Raw genomic sequence first — 26,029 nt, 5'->3', positions numbered from 1 at the left:
TATTTAATTTGGTGGCATACAGTCTTTCATAATATTCTAATACAGCAGTTGCCAACTGGTAGTCTACAGACCACTGGTGGTCCGTGAGAAAATTTTGGTGATCCGTAGAAATATTTGGACATTATTTTCATTTTTTATGTTTTATTAATCCTAATAAATAATAATAAAACAAAAAATATTCTAAGAAATTCTTATATTCTGACTTAATGACAATTTTCACCTTTACATTTCACTAAATTCACCAAATGTACTAGAGTCTAATACATTTCATGAATCCCCCTTTCTAGTAACTGGAGAGGGGGAAACAAGAGAGGTGCAAGGGGCTTTAGTGTTGTTTCAACCATTACCGCAATCACCCACTCGGCGATTAGCGATTCTCATCCAATTCTTTTATTTTATTTGTGTATTGTATGTAACTGTGTATTTTCTTTAACTGTTATATTTAATGGCATCAAATAGTTTGACTTCAATAACTATCATTTCTTGTTTGGTTTTAGATTCAAATGAAATAAGCCCATAATGAGTGAAAAAAAGCAAATGAATATTTCGCATTTCTTTAGTAACACAAAAGATAATGTAACTAATGATAATTGTAGCAATAGTAATATGTGTACTTCACTTAACCGTAAGCTGATCAATGAATCAGAGTCTCCACAGTCCTCTTCAGGCACCAATAGGAAGAACATTTGAACTGGAGGCAGAGAGAAGAAAAAACTCAAAGTATCAAGAAAATAAATATGATTCAAACTACTTGAAATTTGGATTTGTTCAAGAACCTGATAGTGAGCTGAATCCATGGCTCCTTTGTGTTGTGTGTTCTGAGAGTTTATCCAATGATGCCAGGAAACCTTCAAAACTTGAAAGACACTTGCACTCAAAATGCCTGGATTTAGCTAAAAAAAACCCACTTGAATATTTCAAAGAATGTGTGAAAATATACAAAAGCAAGTAATTGCTCTAACAAAAATGACTGTTGGAGATAAATCCTTATTAAAGGCTTCTCATTTGATAACACAAAATCGCAAAAAATAAAAAGCCATATATGATTGGAAAATAATTAATTAAGCCTTGCATGTTACAAGCTTGTAAATAGGTTTTGGGAAAGCAGGCTGTCTAGAAACTGAAAGCAATTCATATGCCTGCTAACACTGTCAAACGCAGAATTGAAGACATGGCTGAAGATATTGAAAATCCAGTTATAAAAATGATGAAAAATTCACCATTGTATTCAATTCAACTTGAATCAGCAGACCTAAGTAACAAGGCACTTCTCCTTTGTTTTGTGAGGGTCGAGTGTGAAGGAGTGTTACAAGAAGACTACTTTGTTCACTCAACTTCCTGGGTAGAACGACTAGCTCTGAGATTTTTGAACACTTAATAGTCATTTCCTGGAACACGGAATTGAATGGAAAAAATGTATCAAGATATGCACAGACAGTGCCACAAACATGACTGGACATCTTTCAGGAGTTGTTGTAAAGGTGAAAAACGTTAATCACCCAAACATTTTGTTTACACACTGCATTATACAATGTGAGCAACTTGCAGCGAAAAATATGTTCCCAGAACTACACCAAGTATTATCAGGTGTTATTAAAATTATAAATGAAATTCAACACAAAGCACTCAGTTCTCCAATATTTGACGCACTTTGCGAAGAAATGGGTTCCCAGTATACTCACCTTTTTCTTCAGGCTGAGGTGAGATAGCTGTCTAGGGGCAAGATACTAACCCAACTTTGCCCTGCACGAAGAAGTCAAAATATTTTTCCAGCAGCAAAATAATCAGAAATTACAAGAACTCTTCTCCGAAGATGAGTGGGTAGCCAAGCTTGCACACCTGGCAGATATTTCTTCGCTATTAAATGAACTAAACCTATCCTTGCAAGGACAACTTAAGGACATGTTCACACTGAGGTAAAATGAATGCTTTTCAAAAGAAAATATTACTGTGGCAAACGCAGTTAGTTGGCTGAAGAAGATCTGAAAATGTTTTCAAACTTTGATGAATATATGAGAGAGAAGGATGCCAACCAGCAGGTGGTAACCATTGTTCAACAGGACTTACAATCACTCACAGAATCTTTTGGTCATTATTACCCAAAGAAAGAAGATCCCAGACATGGCAATATGTGGATAATAGGTCCATTTGCAGCAAACATTGAAGTTCGCAATTTAGGCATGGATGAAAAAGAAAGCCTCGTTGATCTATCATCCAAAGACAGTCTTAAAGCTAAATTTCAGTCATCCTTATCAAGACCTAATTTGTGGATCTCCATTAAAAGTGAGTACCCATTGCTGAGTGAAAAAGCAATGAAAATTTTAATTCAATTTTCAACAATATATTTGTGTGAAAAAACATTTTCATCTGTCACAGCAATTAAAACTCCATACCGATCTTGGCTTGAAATAAATACGGCTCTCCGTCTTGCAGTAACGTCATTGGAGCCAAAAATCCATAAATTTATTTCAACTAAACAGGAGCAAATATCACACTCTAAAAATGTGTAATACTTAAATAAGCTTCAATTATTTTGTAAAAATTAAACTTACTTTAATAAATTTGTTACAATTAAACAACCTTTGAAGATTTTGTTATGATTAAATAAGTATAATGTTGTTGTATTTAATAGATGCATTTCATATTAATAAAATGGAAGTTCTCTGATCATTATTTTACAATTGTATTTATTTTTTAAAACATCATATTAGTGGTCCACAGGATTTAAAATTATGAACTTAGTGGTCCATGAGCTCTGAAAGTTTGGCAACTGCTGTCCCAGAAGATGTATTGTTAAACATATTGTTACAAGAGATGTCTGAGATTTTGCTACTTATGTTTTCTTTTAAGATTTTTATGGTTTCATGTCTTACATTTAAGTCTTTTATCCATTTTTAGTTTATTCTTGTGTATGGTGTAAGTTGGTGGTCTAGTTTCATTTTTTTTGCATGTACCTGTCTAATTTTCCCAACACCATTTATTGAAGAGACTGTCTTGACTCCATTGTATGTTCTTCCTCCTTTGTCAAATATTAATTAAGTGTCATAGGTTGGGTTGATTTTCTGTATTCTCTGTTCTGTTCCATTGGTCTATATGCCTGTTCTTGTGCAAGTACCAAGCTGTTTTGAGTACAGTGGCTTTGTAGTATAACTTGATATCTGGTATTGTGATTCCTCCAACTTTACTTTTCTTTATCAAGATTGCTGTGATATTCAAGGTCTCTTTAGGGTCCATATAAATTTTTGGAATGTGTTTTCCAGATCTGTGAAACATGCCATTGGTATTTTAATAGAGATTGCATTAAATCTATAGATTGCTTTGGGTAATATGGACATTTTAATGATGTTGATTCTACCAACCCATGAACATAGTATACTAATTATTGTTGAAAGGATTACATATGTTCCCTTATACCCTCATTGTCCTCTTCCAGCCTTCCCCCAAACCCGAGCCCAGGCCTTCACTCTTCCCCATTGTCTGTGTCCATTTGTTATTATTATATGCACACAAGTTCTTTGGTTGATGTTATCTTCCCCACCCTGCCCACCCTCCCCTGCCTGCTCTCTGAGGTTTGAGGGTCTGTTCGATGATTCTGGGACTATGGATCTGTTTTTGTTCATCACTTTATTTTGTTCATTATATTCCACAACTGAGTGAGATCATGTGATATTTACCCTTCTCTGACTGGTTTATTTTGCTTAGCATAATTCTCTCCATGTCAGTCCATGCTGTTGCAAATGGTAAAATTTCTTTTTTTTTACAACTGCATAGTATTCCATTGTGTAGATGTATCACTGGTTTTTAATCCACTCATCAACTGATGGGCACTTAGGCTGTTTCCAAATCTTAGCTATTGTATATTGTGCTCCTGTGAACATAGGCATGATAATGATTTTTATGATTGGCGTTTCTGATTTTTTGGGATATATTTCTATGAATAGGATTTATTGGCTCAAATAGGAGTTCCATTTTTAATTTTTTGAGGAAACTCCATACTGTTTTCCACAGTGGCTGCACCAGTTTGCATTCCCACCGGCGGTGCATGAGGGTATGTTTTTCTCCACATCCTTGTGAGCACCTGTCATTCACTAATTTGCTGATGATAGCCACTCTAACAGGTGAGAAGGTAACTCATTGTTGTTTTGATTTGCATCTTTAGGATGATTAGTGATTTTTGAGCATGTTTTCATATGTCTCTTGGCCTTCTGTATTTCCACTTTTAAAAAGTCCTTTGCCCATTTTTATTGGATTATTTATCTTCATTTTGTTAATTTGTGTGAGTTTCCTATGAATTTTGGAGATTAAACCCTTATCTGATGTCACATTGGCAAATATGTTCTCCCATGCAGTGATTTTTTCTCTTTTTTTACATTTTATTTATTGATTTGAGAGAGAGAGAAAGAGAAATATCAATTTGTTGGAACAGTTATTCATTCATTCATTCATTGGTTGCTTCTTGTATGTGCCCTGACCAGAGATCAAACCCACAACCTTGGCACATCAGGATGACACTCTAACCAACTGAGCTACCTAGCCAGGGCGTTACAGAACATTTTCTTTCTTTCTTTTTAAAATAAATCTTTATTGTTCAGATTATTACATATGTTCGTCTTTTTCCCCCCATAGCTCTCCTCCACCTGATTCCCCACCCCAACCCATGCCCTTACCCCCCGCCACTGTCTTCATCCATAGGTATAAGATTTTTGTCCAGTCTCTTCCCGCACTCCTCACACCCCCATTCCCCTGAGAATTGTCAGTCCACTCCCTTTCTATGCCCCTGATTCTATTATATTCACCAGTTTATTCTGTTCATCAGATTTTTTATTCACTTGATTTTTAGATTCACTTGTTGATAGACATGTATTTGTTGTTCATAATCTTTACCTTTTTCTTCTTCTTCCACTTCTTAAAGAATACCTTTCAGCATTTCATATAATACGGGCTTGGTATTGATGAATTCCTTTAGTTTTTTCTTGTCTATGAAGCTCTTTATCTGACCTTCAATTCTAAATGATAGCTTTGCTGGGTAGAGTAATCTTGGTTGTAGGTTCTTGCTGTTCATCACTTTGAATATTTCTTGCCACTCCCTTCTGGCCAGCATAGTTTCTGTTGAGAAATCAGCTGACAGTTGTGTGGGTACTCCCTTGTAGGTAACTAACTGTTTTTCTCTTGCTGCTTTCAAGATTCTCTCTTTGTCTTTTGCCCTTGGCATTTTAATTATGATGTGTCTTGGTGTGGTCCTCTTTGGATTCCTTTTGTTTGGGGTTCTGTGCACTTCCTGGACTTGTAAGTCTATTTCTTTCACCAGGTAGAGAGAGTTTTCTGTCATTATTTCTTCTAATAGGTTTTCAATATTTTGCTCTCTCTCTTCTTCTGGCACCCCAATAATTCTGATGTTGGTATGCTTGAAGTTGTCCCAGAGGCTCCTTACACTATCTTCATATTTTTGGATTCTTTTTTCTTTTTGTTTTTCTGGTTGGGTGTTTTTTGTTTCCTTATTTTCAAATCTTTGGTTTGATTCTTGGGGTCCTTTGATCTACTGTTGAATTTCTGTATATTCTTTATTTCAGACAGTGTATGCTTAATTTCTGACTGGTCCTTTTCCATTTTTTTTTTTTTGGGCATTCTCATTAAGATCTTTAAAGGTATCACTAAGTTCCTCAGAGGTTTTTAGCAGATTCTTGAGTAACCTTATAAATGTGGTTTTAAACTCTATGTCCGGTCTTCTGCTTTCCTCCATTTCCTTCATTTGCGATCTGCCTCTTTGTGTCCACATTTTAGCTGCTTCCCTGAGTTGATGCAGTGGCTTTGTGTGCAAAGTGTCCTTTGGGCTCAGTGGCTCAGCCTCCCCAGTTACCTGAGGTGGACACTCTTGGTGCACCCATTTATGGGCTACACAGTCTTGTTGTAGTTAAGCCTTGATTGTTGTTGGTATCACTGGGCGGAGTTGACCTCCAGGCCAGTTGGCTGTGAGGATCAGCTGTGTCTACACTGGGAGAGCTTCTGTGCTCAGTTTGGATGGGGCGGGGTCTCAGGGCGGAGCAGGCAGCCTTGGTTTCCCATCAGCCCCACCCTAATGGGCTTGGGTCTCAGTGTCCTATGGCAATGGCTGCATGCACCTCTGAGAGAAAGCTGCTCTCGAGTTTTGCCCGCTGCCAGACAGTCCAGTTTCTCCCCGAATGAGTGTGGGTACCCAAAGTCTCACCTGGAACTGGAGTATGGTGTAGTCGGGAGGCCCTGTTTCCCTCCAGAACGAGAAAGGCAGCCACATGTTCAACTGCCTGAGCCCTCTCCGCCCACGCACACCACCTCACCTCTGTCTTCCGCAGTTCCCCTGGGTCTCAGTGCCCCACGTCTATGGCTGCACGCACCTCTGAGAGAAAGCTGCTCTCGAGCCCTGCCCACTGCCAGACAGTCCAGTTTTCCCCATATGTGTCTGGGTTCCCCGAGTCTTGCCCGGGACTGGATTTCAACGCTATGGGGAGCCTTTGTTTCACTCTGGTTCAAGAAAACCAGCCACATATTCAGCCGCCCGGCCCTTCCTCTCATGTGTGCACGTCTCCGTGTCTCTGCACCTCTGCCCTCCACCGCTCCTGAGTCTCAGTGTCCTTTTCTTTTTCCTTCTTGTTATAGAATTTCCACTCAGCTGGTTTTCCGGTGGATCTGGGTGATGACTTCTTTCTTTTAGTTGTAGTTTTGAAATTGTTGTGTGAGGCAGCAGTATAGGTGTTCACCTATGCCGCCATCTTGGTTTCTCCCATGCAGTGACTTTTTGTTGTTGTTTTCTTGATGGTTTTATTTGCAGTGCAGAATCTTTTATTTTTATGTCATCCCAGTTGTTTATTTTCTCATTTGTTACCATTGTTCTAGGATGTGTCAGTAACATATTGCTACAAGATATATCTGATATTTTGCTGCCTATTTATTTTCTAAGAATTTTATGGTTTCCTGTCTTATATTTAAGTCTTTTATCCGTGTGAAGTTTATTTTTTGTATGGTGTAAGTTATTGGTCAAGTTTCATTTCTTTGCAAGTATCTGTCCAATTTTCCAAGCACCATTTATTGAAGAGACTCTCTTGACTACATTGTATGCTCTTGTGTCCTTAATCAAATATCAATTGAGCATACAGGTTTGGGTCAATTTCTGGGTTCTTCTCTATTGGTCTATGTATTTGTTCTTGTACCAGTACCATGCTGTTTTGAGAACAGTAGCTTCAGAGTATAACTTGATGTCTGGTATTGTGATCACTTCAATTTTGTTCTTTTTTCTCAAGATTGCTGTGAGGATTCGGGTTTTTTGTTTTTTATTCCATATAAATTTTTGTAGAGTTTGTTCCAGGTCTGTCAAATATGCCCTTGGTATTTTAATGGGGATTGCATTGAATCTATATATTGGATAGTATGGACATTTTGATTATGTTGATTCTATCAATCTATGCACACACTATATTATTCCACTTGTTTATATCTTCCTCTATCTCTTTTTTCAATGTACTGTAGTTTTCCAAGTAAAAGTGTTTTACCTCCTCACTTAAGTTTATTTCCAGGTATCTTAATTTTTTTGTTGCAATTGTAAATGGGATTTTTTTAAGGTTTTCTTTCCATGAGTTCATTGCTGGTGTATTAAAATGTCATAGATTTCTGGGTGTTAATTTTGTATCGTCCTACATTGCCAAATTCATTTATTAAATCAATTAGTTTTTGATAGAGTGTTTAGGTTTTTCTATGTACAATATCACATCATCAGGAGATAATGACAGTTTTACTTCTTCTTTTCCAATTTGGATACCTTTCATTTCTTCTTCTTGTCTGAGTGCTATGGCTAGCACGTCCAGTACTATGTCAAGTAGGAGTGGTGAGAGTTGTCATCCCTGTCTTGTTCCCATTCTTAAGGGAAATAGTTTAATTTTTGCCCATTTAGTATGATGTTGGCTGTAGGTTTGTCATATAAGGCTTTTATTATATTGAGGTATGATCCCTCTATTCCCACTTTGCTGAGAGTTTTTATCAAGAAAGGGTGTTGGATTTTGTCAAATGCTTTTTCTGCATCAATTGATATGATTATGTGATTTTTGTCTTTCAATTTGCTTATGGGATGGATCGCGTTTATTGATTTGCAGATATTGTACCATCCTTGCATCCCCTGAATAAATCCCACTTGGTCATAGTGTATGATCTTTCTAATGTAATGCTAAATCCAGTTTGTAATAGTTTTGTTGAGGATTTTAGCACCCATGTTCATCAGGGATATTGGCCTGTAATTCTCTTTCTTTGTGGTGTCTTTATCTGGTTTTTGGATAGGGTAATGCTGGATTCACAGAAAGAGCTTGAAAGTATTCCTTCTTCTAGAATTTTTTGAATAGTCTGAGGAGTTTAGATTTTAGTTGTTCTTTGAATGTTTGGTAAAATTCCTCTTCAAGACACCTGGCCCAGGGCTTTTGTTTGCTGGAGGTTTTTTTCTATTATTACTGCTTCAATTTCCTCCATAGTTATCAGCCTATTCTGGTATTTTTATTGTTCCTGATTGAGTTTTGGAAGCTTGTATTTTTCTAGGAATATGTCCATTTTGTGTAGGTTGTCCAGTTTTTTGTAATAGAGTTGTTCATAGTATTTTTTTTACCATCCATTATATTTCTGTAGGGTTTGTTGTTAATTCACCTGTTTCATTTATGATTTTGTTTATTTGGGCCTTCTCTCTATGTTTATTGGTGAGTCTAGCTAGAGTTTTATCAAACTTGTTTATCCTTTCAAAAAACCAGTTCTTGAATTTATTGATCTTTTATATTGTTTGTTGTTGTTGTTTTTGGACTCTATGTCATTTATTTCCACTCTGATCTTTATTATTTCCTTCTTTTTGCTCACTCTGGGCTTTTATTGTTACTCTCTTTCTAATTCTTTAAGTTGTAGAGTTATATAATTTATTAGCATTTACTTGTTTTTCGGATGTAGGCCTGTAATGCTATGAACTTCCCTCTCAGGACTGCTTTCACAGTGTCCCATATATTTTGGATTGTTGTGTTTTCATTGTCATTTGTTTCCAGGAGTTTTCTTTTCTTCTTCTTTATCTCTTTGGTAATTCAAACACTGTTTATTTTATTTTTCTTTGCATTTTAATTTCTTTATTGATTAAGGTATTACATATTTGGCCTCATCCCTGCATTACCTTCGCAACCCCACCCCCACTCATGCCCTCACCCCTGTGTTGTCTGTGTCCACTGGTTAGGCTTATATGCATGCATACAAGTCTTTTGGTTTGTCACTGCTCCTTACTCCTACCATCCCCTACATTCCCTCTGAGGTTTGACAGTCTGATCAATGCTTCCCTGTCTCTGGATGTTTTTGTTCATCAGTTTATGTTGTTCATTATTAACCATAGATGAATGAGATCATGTGATATTTATCTTTCTCAGACTGACTTATTTCACTTAGCATAATGCTCTCCAGTTCCATCCATGTTGTTGCAAATGGTAGGAATTCCTTCTTCTTTAGTGCAGCATAGTATTCCATTGTGTAGATGTGCCATCCTCTCTAATAAAATGGTAATATGCAAATTAACCATCACTCCGCTACATAAGCCATGCCCACCAGCCAAGCCACGCCCACCAGCCAATCAGGGCGAGTATGCAAATTAACCCCAATCCAAGATGGCTACAGCCACAGTGAGCAAGGTTTCCCAGTAACAGAGCAAGCCAAGCTTTCCATAGCCATTGCAGGCCTAAGCCTCCACTCAAGCTACAAAGTTTCAATTATAGAAGGTAAACAAATTCAAACAAATGGCAGCAGAATGGAGCTTGAGAGAGCAGGCCAGGGTTGCCGGCGGCAACAGGGGAAGCAAAGCTTTCCCAACACCCTGGCCAGGCTCACCCGCTTAAGGCTATAAAGTTTCAATTGTAGAAGGTGAATTAACTGCCACAGAAATGGCTGCCGCCCCAGAGGGAGCAGCAGGCTTGGCTCTGCTCCAGGCTACAGAGTTTCAATTGTAGAAGGAAAATAAATTCCAGATACCAGGGCCTCCCCTTGGGTTGCCAGGGGGCGTGGCTGGCCTGCAAACCACCACAGGCCCCTCGCTCAGGCTGCTCCACGCCCCAAGGGAACCCCAACCTGATCCAGGACACCCTTCAGGGCAAACCACCTGGCCCCCACCCCTGTACCAGGCCTCTATCCTATCTAATAAAAGAGTAATATACAGATTGGTCATCACTGCAACACACAATATAGCTGCCCCCATGTGGTCAAAGATCCTGCCCCCATGTGGACACAAGATGGCCACTACAAGATGGCCTGCAAGGGAGGGCAGTTGAGAGGGACCAGGCTTGCAAGGGAGGGCAGTTGGAGGTGATCAACCCTGCAGGAGTGGGCAGTTAGGGGTGACCAGGCTGGCAGAGGAGGGAAGTTGGGGGCAAACAGGCTGGCAGGGGAGCAGTTAAGCATCAACCAGGCTGGCAGTGGAGTGGTTAGGGGGTGATCAGGCTGGCAGGCAGAAGCGGTTAGGGGCAATCTGGAAGGCAGGCAGGCAAGCAGTTGGGAGCCAGCAGTCCTGGATTGTGAGAGGGATGTCCCAGATTGGAGAGGGTACAGGCTGGGCTGAGGGACAACCCCCCGCCGTGCACGAATTTCGTGCACCAGGCTTCTAGTAGTTTTTTAATCCACTCATCTGCTGATGGTCACTTAGGCTATTTCCAAATCTTAGCTATGGTAAATTGTGCTGCTATGAACATAGGGGTGCATATATCTTTTCTAATTGATGTTTCTGGCTTCTTGGGGTATATTCCTAGAAGTGGGATCACTGGGGCAAATGGGAGTTCCATTTTTAATTTTTTGAGTAAAATCCATACTGTTCTCCAAAGTAGCTGCACCAATCTGCATTCCCACCAGCAGTGTACGAGGGTTCCTTTTACTCCGCATCCTCGCCAACACTTGTCATTTATTGATTTGTTGATGATAGCCATTCTGACAGGTGTGAGATGCTACCTCATTGTCATTTTGATTTGCATCTCTCTGATAATTAGTGACTTTGAGCATGTTTTCATATGTCTCTTGGCCTTCCTTCTGTCTTCTTTCAAAGAGTTTCTATTTAAGTCTGTTGCCCATTTTTTGATTCAATTATTTATCTTCCTTTTGTTAAGTTGTATGAGTTCCCTGTAAATGTTGGAGCTTAAACCCTTATCGGTGATAACATTGGCAAATATGTTCTCCCATGTAGTGGGCTATCTTGTTGTTTTGTTGATGGTTTCTTTTGCTGTGCATAAGCTTTTTATTTTGATGTAGTCCCATTTGTTTATTTTCTCTTTAGTTTCCATTGCCCTAGAAGCAATACCAGTGAAGTTCCTTCAGCATATGTCTGAGATTTTGCTGCCTGTGGATTCCTCTAGTATTTTTATGGTTTCCTGTCTTATGTTTAAGTCCTTTATCCATTTTGAATTTATTTTTGTGTATGGTGTAAGTTTGTGGTCTAGTTTCATTTTTTGCATGTATCTGTCCAATTTTCCCAACACTATTTATTGAAGAGACTGTCGTGGATGACGCTCAATGGACAAAATCTAAAACCCTTTCCCCTAAGAACAGGAAGAAGACAGGGATGCCCACTCTTACCACTCCTGTTCATGCCTCCTTTGTCGAATATTAATTGAGCATAGTGGTTTGGGTTGCTTTCTGGGTTCTCTATTCTATTCCATTGATCTATATGTTGATTCTTGTGCCAGTACCAGGCTGTTTTGAGAACAGTGGCTTTGTAATACAGCTTGATATCTGGTATTGAGATCCATCATACTTTGTTCTTCTTTCTCAGGATTGCTGCAGCTATTCGGGGTCTTTTTTTATTCCATATCAATTTTTGGAGAGTTCGTTCTAGGTCTGTGAAATATGCCGTTGGTATTTTAATGGGGATTGTATTGAATCTATAAATTGCTTTGGGTAGTGTGGACATTTTGATGATGTTGATTCTACCAATCCATGAACATGGTATATTCTTTCATCTGTTTATGTCTTCCTCTATCTCTTTTTTCAGTGTCCTGTATTTTTTTTTTTTGCATATAAGTCTTTTACCTCCTTAAGTAAGTTTATTCCTAGGTATCATAATTTTTTTGGTGCGATGGTAAATGGGATTGCTTTTCTAGTCTCTCTTTCTTGTAAGTTCACCATTGGTGTATAGAAATGCCAAAGATTTCTTGGAGTTACTCTTGTATCCTGCTACCTTACCGAATTCATTTATTAAGTCTAATAAATTTTTGATGGAGTCTTTAGGGTTTTCTATGTATAGTATCATGTCATCTGTGAATAAGGACAATTTTACTTCTTTTCCAATTTGGATGCCTTTTATATCTGCTTCTTGTCTGATAGCAATGGCTAGTACTTCCACTACTATGTTGAACAGGAGTGGTGAGAGTGGGCATCCCTGTCTTCTTCCTGTTCTTAGGGGAAAGGGTTTTAGATTTTGTCCATTGAGTGTCATCCTGGCTGTGGGTTTGTCATATATGGCTTTTAAGATGTTGAGGTATGATCCTTCTATTACCACCTTGCTGAGAGTTTTTATCAAGGAAGGGAGTTGGGCCCTAACTGGTTTAGCTCAGTGGATAGAGCGTTGGCCTGCAGACTGAATGTTCCTAGGTTCGCTTCTAGTCAAGGGCATGTGCCATGGTTGCGGGCACATCCCCAGTAGGAGGTGTGCGGGGGGCAGCTGATCGATATTTCTCTCTCATTGATATTTCTAGTTCTCTGTCACTCTCCTGTCCTCTCTGTAAAATATCAATAATATATATATATATATATATATATATATATATATATATATATATAAGAAAGGGTGTTGGATTTTGTCAAATGCTTTTTCTGCGTCAATTGATATGACTGTGATTTTTCTCCCTCAATTTGTTTATGTGATGTATCATGTTTATTGATTTGCAGATAGTGTACCATCCTTGCATCCCTGGGATAAATCCTACTTGGTCATGGTGTATGATCTTTCAACTTTACTGTTGGATACGATTTGCTAGAATTTTGTTGAGGATTTTGGCATCTATGTTTATGAGGGATATTGGCCTATCATTCTCTTTCATTGTGTTGTCTTTATCTGGTTTTGGTATTAGGGTGATGCTGGCTTCATAGAATGAGCTTGTAAGTGTTCCTTCCTCTTGAATTTTTTGGAATAGTCTGAGGATGATAGGTTTTAGTTCTTCCTTGAATGTTTAGTATAACTCTCCTGTGAAGCCTTCTGGCCCCGGGCTTTTCTTTGCTAGAAGCTTTTTGATGACTGCTTCAATTTCTTCCATAGTTATCAGCTTATTGAGATTTTTAGAATCTTCCTGATTGAGTTTTGGAAGGTTGTATTTTTCTAGGAATATGTCCATTTCCTCCAGGTTGTCCAGTTTGTTGGAATAGAGTTGTTCATAGTATTTTTTAACAATCCTTTGTATTTCTTTGGGGTCTGTTGTTATTTCGCCTCTATCATTTCTGATTTTGTTTACTTTGGTCCGCTCTCTTTGCTTCTTGGTGAGCCTGGCTAGAGGATCATCAATGTTGTTTATCCATTCAAAGAACCAGCTCTTGGTTTCATTGATCTCTTATATATTTTTTTGGATTCTATGTCATTTATTTCTGCTCTAATCTTTATTATCTAATTCCTTCTGGTCACTCTGGGCTTTTCTTATTGCCCTCTTTCTAATTCTTTGAATTGTAGAGTTAGATGATTTACTACTTTTTTTTGTTGTTTCTTTGAAGTAAGCCTGTAGATCTATAAACTTCCCTCTCATGACTGCTTTCATTGTGTCCCATAGGTTTTATATTATTGTGTTTTTATTGTCATTAGTTTCCAGGATGTTTTTAATTTCTTCTTTGATCTAATTGGTAACCCAATCAATATTTAATAGCATGCTATTCAGCTTCCAAGAGTTTGAGTGTTTTGGATTGTTTTTATTGAAGTTTATTTCTAATATTATGCCATTGTGGGCTGAGAAGATGCTTGGTATGATTTCAATGTTCTTGAATTTGGGGAGACTTTGCTTGTGACCCAATATGTGGTCTATTTTTGAAAATGTCCCATGTGCACTTAAAAAGAACGTATATTCCGCGGCTTTGTGGTGAAATGTTCTGAAGATGTCAATTAATTCCATCTGATCTAGTGAGTCATTTAGGATTGCTGTATCTTTGCTGATTTTTGTCTAGAGGATTTATCCAGTGAAGTCAGTGGTGTATTAAAGTCCCCTACTATGATTGTATTGTTGTTGGTCTCTCCCGTGATATCTTCCAGGAGTTTTTGTATTTTTTTTTAATGTATTTGGATGCTCCTCCATTGGGTGCATATATGTTTACCAGGATTATATCCTCTTGTTGTATTGATCCCTTTAGTATTATGAAGTGGCCTTCCTTATCTTTTGTTATGGCCTTCAATTTGAGGTCTATTTTGTGAGATATAAGTATTGCTACCCCTGCTTTTTTTTTTTTCATTTCCATTGGCCTGAAATATACTTTTCCATCCCTTCACTTTCAGTCTGTGTGAGTCCCTTGTTCTGAGATGGGTCTCTTCTAGACAGCATATATATGGGTCATGTTTTTTTATCCATTCAGCCACTCGATGTCTTTTGATTTGAGCATTTATTCTGTTTATTTTTGATGTTATTATTGAAAGGTACTTTTTTGTAGCCATTTCTATTTTTTGAACCTGTGTTCCTTCTTACCTTTTTATGTCTTCTTTTTAAGCATTCCCTTTAGCATTTCTTGCATTGCTGGCTTGGTAGTGATAAACTCTCTTAGTTTGTTTGTTTGTTTGTTTGTTTTGTGGTTTTTTTTGTGTGTTTTTTTTTTTTTTGTCTGTGAAGCTCCTGATTTTGCCTTCAATTTTGATTGATAGTCTTGCTGGATAGAGTATTCTTGGATTCAGTCCCTTGCTTTGCATCACTTTGTATATCTCCTTCCATTCCCTTCTAGCTTGATGTGTTTCCATTGAGGAATCATTTGATATTTAGATGGGGGATCCTTTGTAGGTAACTCTCTGTCTCTCTCTTGCAGCCTTTAAGATTATCTTTGTGTCATTAACATTTGCCATTGTAATTATGTTGTGTTTTAGTGTGGGTCTTTTGGGTTCATCTTGGTTGGGACTCTCTGTACTTCTGTAACTTTTTTCTTCCCCATATCATGGAAGTTTTCTGTCATTATTTATTCAAATAAATTTTCTAATTCTTGCAGCTCTTCTTGTCCTTCTGGCAGCCCTATTATACATATGTTATTTCGTTTTGCATTGTCCCAAGCTCCCTTAGGCTCTCCTCCTGCTTTTTAATTTTTTTCTCTAGTTGCTGTTCAGATTAGGCTTGTTTTTATACTTTATCTTCTAACTCACTAATTCGGTCTTCTGCTTCTTCTAGTATAGTGTTAAAGCCTTCCATGGTGTTTTTGATTCATTTCTTCCTGATTTTTGCATAGGTTGTTGATTTTCTTGTCCAACCGAAGTATGAACTGTATGACCATTACTGTGAATTCTTTTTCTGTTATGTTGCATGCTTCCATTTCACTTACTTCCTTTCTTGGCAATTTTCCTTCTCTTTTTTCTGGAGATTGTTTCATTGTCTCCCCATTCTGACTATCACCAGAGGGTTCAAATGTCGAGTTGCGGGAGCCTGGACTGTGTGCAATGGGAGTTTTGCACTGCCCAAGTGTCACTGAAGAGCTCTGACACCAAGATGTGTGGTTGCCGTGGTTTGGTGGGAGCCACGCTCACCCTGAGTCAGAGTCACAGGCGCTTAGTGTGGCTTCGTGTGTGCACCTGGAATCAGGGGCCCTGCTTATGTCACGTTGAAAAAGAGAACCTGCTGGGGTGTGCCTAAAATCAAAGTCCCCTAGTGCATGTCAGCAGTCAGAGGTTCCCTGTATCCTCAATGAGAATTGAGTATCAGAGTCTCTGTTGCTTGATGCTACCTCGCACTGAGAATCAGGGTCTCTGTGTGCACATGTGCCAAGAATTGGAGTCACTGGCTCTTAGTGTGAATGTACTGGGAATCAGGGATCCCAGGCAGGCGAACGTAATGAGACACATAGTCTAGTCACTGGTGCTCATTGCTGCCTCTCGTGTCCCCGATCTCCTTGGGAGACCAGGTTGCACAGTCGCACTGTGTTGGCAGGAGGACCACTCCTGCCCTGCAGAAAACAGCCTTCTGTGTTTGCTTGCCCTGAATCAAAGTCAGGTGGCACTGCTGTTCAGTATGGGTGTGGGGTCTGGTCACGTGGGTGTGCACTGTGGGAAACAAACTCCCCATGTCCATGCACCCAGGCTCAAATTCAGCACTCCCCACCCCCACCGTGTGGGCACAGGGTCTGGTTGTGGGGAACAAATTCCCCGAGTTCATATGTTCAGGTTCAAATTCAGCACAGTCTCCCTGCTTGAGTGCAGGGTCTGGTCTTGGGAAACAAACTCCCTGGGTTCGCGCCCCCAGGCTCAAGTTCAGCACTGTCTCCCTGTGTGGGCACAGGATTTGGTTGCTAAAAACAATCTCCCCAAGGTCGCATACCTCAGCTCAAATTCAGCACATCCTCCCTGCCTGGGCGTAGAGCCTGGGTGAGGAAAATAAACTCCCTGGGTTCACATATCCAGGTTCAAATTCAGCACAGCCTCTCTGCTAGGGTGCAGGGTCTGGTTGTGGAAAACGAACGCCCCAGGTTTGCACCCCCAGGCTCAAATTAAGCGCTGTATCCATGCATGGGTGCAGGATCTGGTTGCAGAATACAATCTCCCCAAGGTCGTGCATCTATGCTCAAATTAGCACTGCCTCCCTGCCTAAGCACGGAACCTAGTAGCAGGAAACAAATTCCTGAGTTTACACGTCCAGGCTCAAATTCAGCGCTGTCTCCCTGCCCTGTGTGGGCATGGGATCTGGTCACAGAAAACAATCTCCCCAAGGATGCGCACCTATGGTCAAATTCAGCACAGTCTCCCTGCCTGGGCGCGGAGCCTGGGTGCAGGAAACAAACTTCCCATGTCTGAATGCAAGGCTCAAAGTCAGGTAGAGCTACCACTGCTGTGAGTGTGTGCAGAAAGCCCTATTGGGCAGCCAGGGTCTGGCAGTTCCTATGCCACTGCCATTGGGGTGGTTGGGGAGGGGGATTGCCTTTGTGACTCACAGAAATCTGAGGCCAGGGCTCCTGGAGTCTTGGTGTCCCTGGGTCTGCAGCTGTGGTCTCAGGTCTTCTACCAGAGCAGTTGTAGGGTCCTGGTTTACTACCGAGACCAGACTGGGTGGTGGCGAGGCTAGGATCCTAGTCTCAAACAGTTCTGTTCTTCAGGATGGCGTGGTCTCTGTGCCACTAGTGTCCTCCCTGGAGTGTTTGTGGCGGCAGCGGGGTTTTCCTATATAAGACTTCCTGGATTGGCAGCCCCTTGGAAGACCTGCAGGATCTAACTGTCCCTATTTCACTCACACAAACACCCACACACGTTCACACACTCCTCTATTGCTCCCTCAGTCTTTCACACACTCTCCCTCCCTACCTTCCTGCTGGTCGCCATCTTTTTTTTTTCTCCAAACATTGTTTAATAATATGCTATTTAGCCTCCAATTGTTTGATTTTTTAATTATTATTTTCATTGTAGTTGATTTCTAATTTTATGCCATTGTGATCTTGGAAGATGCTTGATATGATTTCAATCTTTTGAATTTGAAGAGATTTTGCTTGTGTCCCTCTATGTGGTCTATTTTTCATAAAGTCCTTTGTGCTCTTGAGTAGATTGTATATTCTGTAGCTTTGGGGTGAAATGTTCTGAAGATGTCAGTTACTTCCATCTGATCTAGTGAGTCATTTAGGATTGCTATTCCTTTGTTGACTTTTTGTATAGAAGTTTATCCAGTTATGTCAATGCGGTATTAAAGTACCCTATTATGACTGTATTGCTGTTGATCTCACCCTTGATATCTTCCCTAAGGTTGTTTTGTTTTGTTTTGTTTTTATGAATTTGGATCCTCCTGTATAGGGTGCACACAAGTTTACTAGAGTTATTCTTTTTTTTTTTTTCAAAACCTTTAGTATTATGAAGTGAACTCCTTACATTTTGGTATGGCCTTGACTTTGAGGTCTATTTTATCAGATATAAGTGTTTCTACCCCAGCTTTTTTTCATTTCTGTTTGCCTGAAAAAAATTTTCTATCCCTTGACTTTCAGTCTGTGTGAGTTCCTTGTTCTGAGGTGGGTCTCTTGTAGACACTATATATATGGGTCATGTTTTCTCATCCATTCAGCCACCTGATGTCTTTTGATTGGAGCATTTAATCTTAGTTTAAGGTTATTATTGATTATTACTTATTTGTAGTCATTTTTCTTCTTTATGCCCATCTTCCTTCTTCCCTTTCTATTTCTTCTTTTTACAACAGTCCCCTTATAATTTCTTGCATTGCTGGCTTGGGAGTGATATAGTCCCTTAGCCTTTTTTTTTGTCTGTGAAGCTCCTGATTTCCCCTTCAATTTTGAATGATAGCCTTGCTGTGTATAGTATGCTTGGATTCAGCCCCTTGCTCTGCATCACTTTGTATACTTCGTTCCTTTCCCACTTTGTATACTTCATTCCATTCCCTTCTGGCCTGATGTGTTTCTGTCGAGAAATCATTTGATAATCTAATGGGAGATCTCTTGTAAGTAACTCTCTGTATCTTTCTTGCAGCACTTAAGATTCTCTATTTTTCATTAACTTCTGCCAATGTAATGATGATGTGTCTTGTTGTGGGTCTTTTGGGGTTCATCTTTTTGGGACTCTCTGTGCTTGTGTAACTTTTTTCTTTCCGAAATCAGTGATATTTTCTGCCATTATTTCTTCAAAAAGGATTTATAATCCTTGTTCCTCTTCTTATCCTTCTGGCACCCCTATTATATACATGTTGGTTTGTTTCATGTTGTCTAAAAGCTCCCTTAAGCTCTCCTCTTGCTTTGTAATTTTTTTTCTCCAATTGCTGTTTAGTTTTGATGTTTTTCTACCCTGTCTTATAACTTGCTGATCTGCTCCTCTGCTTTTTCTAGTGCTCTTTTGAAGCATTCCATTGTTTGCTTTATTGCAGCTATCTCATTCTTAATTTCCTCTGGATTCTTATATATGTTGTTGATTTTCTCATCCAGCCAGTTTATGAACTTTATGACCCTTAACCTGAATTTTTTTCTCTGACATATTGCTTGCCTCCATTTCTTTTAGTTCCTTTTCAGGCTAGTCCTCCTTTTCTTTCCTTTGGGGTTTGTTTCTTTGTCTCCCTATTTTTGCTGTATCTTTCTGGCCCTGGCCACCCTGCTTGGCTTCTGAGGGGTTGAAGCTGCAAGTGATCCAATGGTCTGGGCCTCACTAGCCCATGGGCTGAGTCTGCCTTGAGTTTCACACCTTTATTATCTCTGCTGTGAGTTGTACTCCCTTCTCCCATGGTTCTGGTTCTTAAGTTGACCACTTCAGATTCTTGGGATTGGTGGTGGGGTATGCAAAATTCCTTTGTTATATGACTCCCTGTGTGGGCCCAGAATCCTCTGGCATGGAATTCACTGGGAAGCCCTACCACCTAAGGCAGTATGGTGCTCTAGATCTTTCTGGCAGCACATTTGCTGCTTGGTCCTGTGAACTGTAGCTGAGCACATCTGCTTATACCAGCAGATCTTACCTGGGTTAGAGGTAGGGCGCATGCCAGGTAACAGCTCTGTCTGTGCTGGGGATAGAGCGTGCACTGGCCAAAGGCTCTGTCTATACCAGGGGCAGAGCTTTCACCATCCACAGGCTCTATCTGTGCCAGGGGTGGGCCACACAGCAGGCAAGGGCCTTGTCTGAGAGAAGGTGTAGTGTGCACTGGTCTGTGGCTGTGTGCTGGCAGCAGTGATGGAGTGGGGCATGGGGTACCCCTGGTTTGCACTCACAACATTGGGACCTGAAGCACAGGATCTTGGGACACTGGGTTTGAGCTCCAGCAAGGAGATGCAGCTTGAGAGGTCTCTCTGGTGAGCACTCACTGCAGATGTCTGAGACCTGCAGCATGATACCACGCTGCTCACTACCAGGGCAGAGTGGTGGTTCTACATGGGTTATGGCTGACAAATGGCTCCTTTCACAGGTCTGGGGATGGTGTCCAAGGTCCATCTGGATGTTGGTGTGGCTTCCCTCCTGGCCTTGGTTGTTCCTCTCTATAAGATGCCATAGGGTCCGTGCCAAAGTCTTGCTGGCCTGCGAGTGCCCATAGCAGTAGCAGGGGCTCCCCATCTAGGAGAACCTGATCTGCCAGTTCCCAAGACTCCTGAGATATCTATCTCTCCTTCACTCACCCCTACACACACCACACATGTCCACATATGCCCCTCTCTCTACTTTACTCTGTCACACTCTCTTCCTCCCTGCTATCCTGTCAGCTGCCATGTTTGAATCTCAATTCGATTGTTTTTTTATTATTTCTTTCTGATGGTTCATTGTTGCTGTATAAAAATGCCATCGATTTCTAGGTGTTAATTTTGTATCCTGCTACATTGCTGAATTCATTTATTAAATCTACTAATGTTTTGATGGAAACTGTAGGGTTTTCTAGGTACATTATCATGTCATTTGCAAAGAATGGAAGATTACTTCCTCATTTCCAATTTGGATGCCTTATATTTCTTATCTTTGTCTGATCTCTATTGCTAGGACTTCCAATACTAAGTTGAACAATAGTGGTGAAACTGGACATCCCTGTCTTGTTCCTCTTATTAGGAAAATGATTTTAGCTTTTACCTATTGAATATGATGTTGGCTGTAGGTCTGTCATATATGGCTTTTATGATGTTGAGGTATAATCCTTCTATTCCCACTTTGATGAGAGTTTTATCAATAAAATGTGTTTGGTTTTGTTGAATGCTTTTTATGCATCACTTTGTATGATAATGTGATTTTTGTCTTGAAATCTGTTAAAGTGCTATATCATATTTATTGATTTATGGATATTGTACCAGCCTTACATCCCCAGAATAAATCCCACTTGTTCATGGTTTATAACCTTTAAAAGTGTTGCTGGATCCATTTTCTAATATTTTTTGAGGAATTTATCATCTATGTTCATCGGTGATATTGGCCTGTAATTCTCCTTTCTTTGTAGTGTCTTTATCTGGTTTTGGAGTTAGGGTAATTCAAGCATCATAGAAAGAGTTTGGAAGTTTTCCTTTCTCTTGGATTTTTTTGGAATAGTTTGAGGAGGATAGGTGTTATTTCTTCTTTGAATGTTTGGTAAAACTTCCCTGTGACTCTGTCCGGATGAGGGCTTTTTGTTTGATTTTTTTTTTATTGCTGCTTCAATTTTATCAGTAGTTATCAGCCTATTCAGGTTTTCTGATTCTTCTTGAGTGAGTTTTGGGATATTTCATTTTTCTAGGAATATGTTCATGTCCTCTACATTGTCCATTTTTTGGGAATTAAGTTGTTCATATTATTTTTTAAAGATCCTTTGTATTTCTATGGTGTCAGTTGTTACTTCACCCCTTTCATTTCTGATTTTGTTTATTTGATGAGTTTTTTGTTTCTTGATGATTCAACCTATAGGTTCATCAATTTTGTTTATCATTTCAAAGAACAATCTCTTGGTTTTATTGTTTTTTATATTGTTTTGTATTTATTTATTTAATTTATTTTTTTAGGGTTTATTTTTTTATTTTTAAATAAATATTTTTTATTGTTTGAAGTATTACAAATAGTAGTACATATGCCTCCTTTTTTCCCCATTGACCTCCCCCCAGCCTCCCTTACCCCCCAGTACATGCCCTCACCTGCCCCCCTCCTCCAGTGTCTTGTATCCATTGGTTATGCTTATATGCATGCGTACAAGTCCTTTGGTTGTTCTCTTACACACCCCCCAACCTCCCCTGCCTTGCCGCTGTAGTTTGACGGTCTGTTCAATGCTTCTTTGCCTCTGTATCTATTTTTCCCCATTTCTTTCCTTTAAAAAATTTTGCCTCTGCAGACTAGAAATAAACATATAATAACAAAAAATGTTTGAGTCCTAATTTCAATGTCCAACAGTTCTGAGTCCCCGTTTCAATGTCAAACAGATCCTTATGTGTACATGTCAGCCATGATATCTGGATGGTGGGCACATGGTGGCAATGCAGGTCCGACCCTCTCTGGTTTGGTCCTAAGCAACCTGCAGTGATGCACAGCTGCTGACTGCTAGTGTGGCAAGGCGTCATCAGCATCTTCCATCTCTGGACTGTTTCTACTCTTGTCTTCGTGGTTGGAGCAGATCTGTCAATTTCTCTCTGTTGCAGGAATCCACATGGTCTTGGAGTTGTTTTCTGAAAATATACAAACATATTCTCGACCAAAAGTTAATAAAGGAACCTTTTCTATATAATTGATTTGGGATCCTTTTTATTTTTGCCCAAACGATTTTCCTTTGTCTTATTTAGACACCATGTGTGTTTTTCATGGGTGTCTTGCTGTTAGCATTACAAATGAAAATTAATTTTCTAAAGTAAAAATTTTCTAGATGTAATTTACTTATAGGATATTTTCCTTACATGGTATTACCCTACTGTCCCCCCCTTTTTTTGATTAATGGAGGCTTTTGTAAATTTTATAATGCAGTCTTGATAACTCTAAATTTTAATATTTTGCACAAAAATATGACTACTTTAGGTTCATTGCATGTTCAGGAATTTTACTATGAGATGAACTACCAAAAGAAATTTTAGTTACTACTTTAGGAACAGCTTTTTGTTCAGTACAATTAAATTTTCTTGAATGTTCACTTATTTCAATTAGCCTATTTAAATTAATCTGAAAACTTGATTACTATTTTACTGTCAAATTTAATACTCTACCAACAATCTTAGTTTACCCTGTAAATATTAGTGGAAAGGATTATTTGCATTCTTGAGTAGGTCCTGAGCATTCCTGGTGCTAGGCTGGATTTTATATTGTTTTTTAGTCTCTATGGCATTTATTTCCACTCTGTTCTTTATTATTTCTTTCCTTCTACTTACTCTGGGCTTTTCTTGTTATTCTCTTTCTAATTCTTTAAGTTATAGGGTTAGATAAATTATTATAAGTGTTTCTTATTTTTTGAAGTAGGCCTGTAGTGCTATGGGACACAGGACTGCTTTCATTGTGTCCCATAGATTTATTTACAGGATTTTTAAAATTTATTCTTTGATCACTTTGGTGACACATTCATTTATTAATATCATGCTATTTAGCCTTCATATGTTTGTATGTTTTCTATTGTTTTTATAGCACTTATTTTGTAATTTCATGCCATTGTGAACTGAGAAGATGTTTGATATGATTTCCATCTTCTTGAATTGTAGAGATGTAGTTTGTGTTCTCATATGTGGTCTATCTTTGAAAATGTCCCATGTGAACTTAAGAATGCATATCCTGTAACTTTCCAATGAAATGTTCTGTAAATGCGCATTAATTACATCTGATTTAGTAGGTTGTTTACAATCATTGTTTCCTTGTTGATTTTTTGTCTAGAAGATTTATCCAGTGATGTAAATGGAGTATTCAAGTCCACTACTATGATTGTATTGCTGTTAATCTCTCCCTTGATATCTTCCTGAAGTCTTCCATGTATTTGGATGCACCTGTATTGGGTTCATATATGTTTACCAGAGTTATATCCTCTTGTATTGATTCCCTTAGTATTGTGAAGTGGGCTTCATTATCTCTTGTTATGGCCTTCACTTTGAGGTCTATTTTGTCAGATATAAGTATTGCTACCTCAGCTTCATTTTAATTTCCATTTGCATGGTAGATCTTTTCCATCCCTTAATTTTCAGTCTGTGTGTGTACTTTGTCCTGAAGAGGGTCTCTTGTAGACTGCATATATATGGGTCATGTTTTCTTACCCACTCAGCTACCAAATGTCTTTTGATTGGAGCATTTAATGCAGTTTCATTTAAGGTCATTATTGATAGGTTCTTGTTTGTTGCCATTTTTTATTCTTTACCTGTGTTCCTCTCTATCTTTCTGTTTTTTCTTTTTACAACAGTTCCTTTAGTTTTTTGTTTATTTGCTTATTTGTTTTTTATTGTCTAAAGTGTTACATATGTCTTCTTTTTCCCCAAATGTCTGATCACTATGACTAGAACTTCCAGTAATATATTGAACAGGAGTGGTGAGAGTGGGCATCCGTGTATTGTTCCTGTCTTAGGGGAAATGAATTTAGTTTTGACCATTGAGTATGATGTTGGCTGTAGGTTTGTCATGTAAGGATTTTGTTATATTGAGGTATGATCCCTCTATTTCCACTTTGCTGAGAGTTTTTATCAAGAAAGGGTATTTCATGTTGTCAAATGCTTTTTCTGCATTGACTCATATCATTATGTGATTTTTATCTCTCAGTTGTTTCTGTGGTGTATCACATTTATTGATTTGCGGATATTGTACCAGCCTTGCATCTCTGGAATAAATCTTACTTGGTCATGGGGTATGGTCTTTCTAAAGTAATGCTGAATCCTATTTGCTAGAAGTTTGTTGAGGATTTTAGCATCTATGTTCATCAAGTATATTGGCCTGTTGTTCTCTTTTTTTGTGGTATCTTTATCTGGTTTTGGGATTTGGGTAATGTTGCCTACTTAGAAAGAGCTTAGAAGTGTGTCTTCCTCTTGAATTATTTTTAATAGTCTGAGGAGGCTAGGTTTTAGTTCTTCTTTGAATGCTTGGTAGAACTCCCCTGTAAAGCCGTTCGGACCAGGGAATTTGTTTGCTGGAAGATTTTTGATAGCTGTTGCAATTTCCTCAGTAGTTATCGGCTTATTCAGGTTTTTTGATTATTCTTGATTGAGTTTTGTATTTTTCTAAAAATATTTCCATTTCGTCTAGGTTGTCCATTTTATTGGAATAGAGTTGTTCATAGTATTTTCTCATAATCAATTGTATTTCTGTGGGATCGGTTGTTATTTCACCTCTTTCATTTCTGATTTTATTTATTTGGGTCCTCTCTCTTTGCTTCTTGGTGAGCCTGGCTAGATGTTCAGAAATATTGTTTACACTTTCAAAGAACCAGCTCTTAGTTTTGTTGATCTTTTGTAATGTTTTTTTGGTCTCGATGTCATTTATCTCCACTCTGATCTTTATATCCTTCCTTCTGCTAACTTTGGGCTTTTCTTGTTGCTCTCTTTCTAACTCTTTGCATTGAAGGGTTAGATAATTTATTACCATTTATTCTTGTTTTTTGAGGTAGACCTGTAGATCTATGAACATCCTTCTCAATACTGCTTTCAATGTGTCCCATAGATTTTGGATTGCTGTATTTTCATTGTCATTTGTTACCAGGATGCTTTTAATTTCTTCTTTCATCTCTTTGGTAACAATCATTATTGAATAGCAGGCTGTGCAGCATCCAGGTGTTTGATTCTTTTAATTGTTTTTGTTGTAGTTGATTTCTAGTTTTATGCTATTGTGATCTGAGAAGATGGTTGATATTATTTCTATCTTCTAGAATTTGAAGAGACTTTGCCCTGTGTCCCAATATGTGGTCTATCTTTGAAAATGACCCATGTGAGAAACCAAGATGGCGGCATAGTTAAACACCTAAACTGCTGCCTCACACAACAATTTCAAAACTACAACTAAAAGACAAAACAGACATCATCCAGAACCACAGGAAGGCTGGCTGAGTGGAAATCCTACAACTAGAAGGAAAGAGAAAAGCATACTGAGACTTACAGGAGCTACGGAAGGCAGAGGTACTGAGGCGCGAGTGCGCAGAGAGGGCTGGCAACTGAGTACGTGGCTGGCTTTCTCAATCGTGAGGGAGAAACAAGATCCAGACTGCTCTGAACTCCAGTTCTGGGCAAGTCTCTGGGGACCCAGACTCATACAGGGAGAAACTGGACTATCTGGCAGTGGGCAAAATTGAGGGTGGCTTTCTCTCAGAGGTGCTTGCAGCAATCACCGCAGGACACTGAGAACCAGGGGCCTCTTAGGGCAAGGCTGACAGGAAGCCATCACTGTTTGCTCTGCCCTGAGATCCCAACCCATGAAGCCATTGCTGATTGCTCCGCCCTGAGACTCAGCGTGATCCAAGCTGAACGCAGAGGCTTTTGCATATGAATGGCCTGG

The 26,029-nt window shown here is 39.0% G+C and overlaps 1 pseudogene across 1 annotated transcript in view; it reads left to right on the top strand.

The window, feature by feature from the left end:
- Positions 1-1,988: 1,988 nt before the first annotated feature.
- The window catches only part of LOC307095277 (mitochondrial glutathione transporter SLC25A39-like), a 64,203-nt pseudogene continuing 40,162 nt past the window's right edge, over positions 1,989-26,029 (top strand). Inside the window, exon 1 of the transcript in view lies at positions 1,989-2,432. The product of the transcript in view is annotated as a mitochondrial glutathione transporter SLC25A39-like (transcript). The remainder of the gene's footprint in view (positions 2,433-26,029) is intronic.

Source organism: Cnephaeus nilssonii (assembly GCF_951640355.1).
Source record: "Cnephaeus nilssonii genome assembly, chromosome: X".
In the NCBI taxonomy this organism is placed as follows: domain Eukaryota; kingdom Metazoa; phylum Chordata; class Mammalia; order Chiroptera; family Vespertilionidae; genus Cnephaeus; species Cnephaeus nilssonii.
This window is presented reverse-complemented; position numbering and strand designations above follow the sequence as displayed.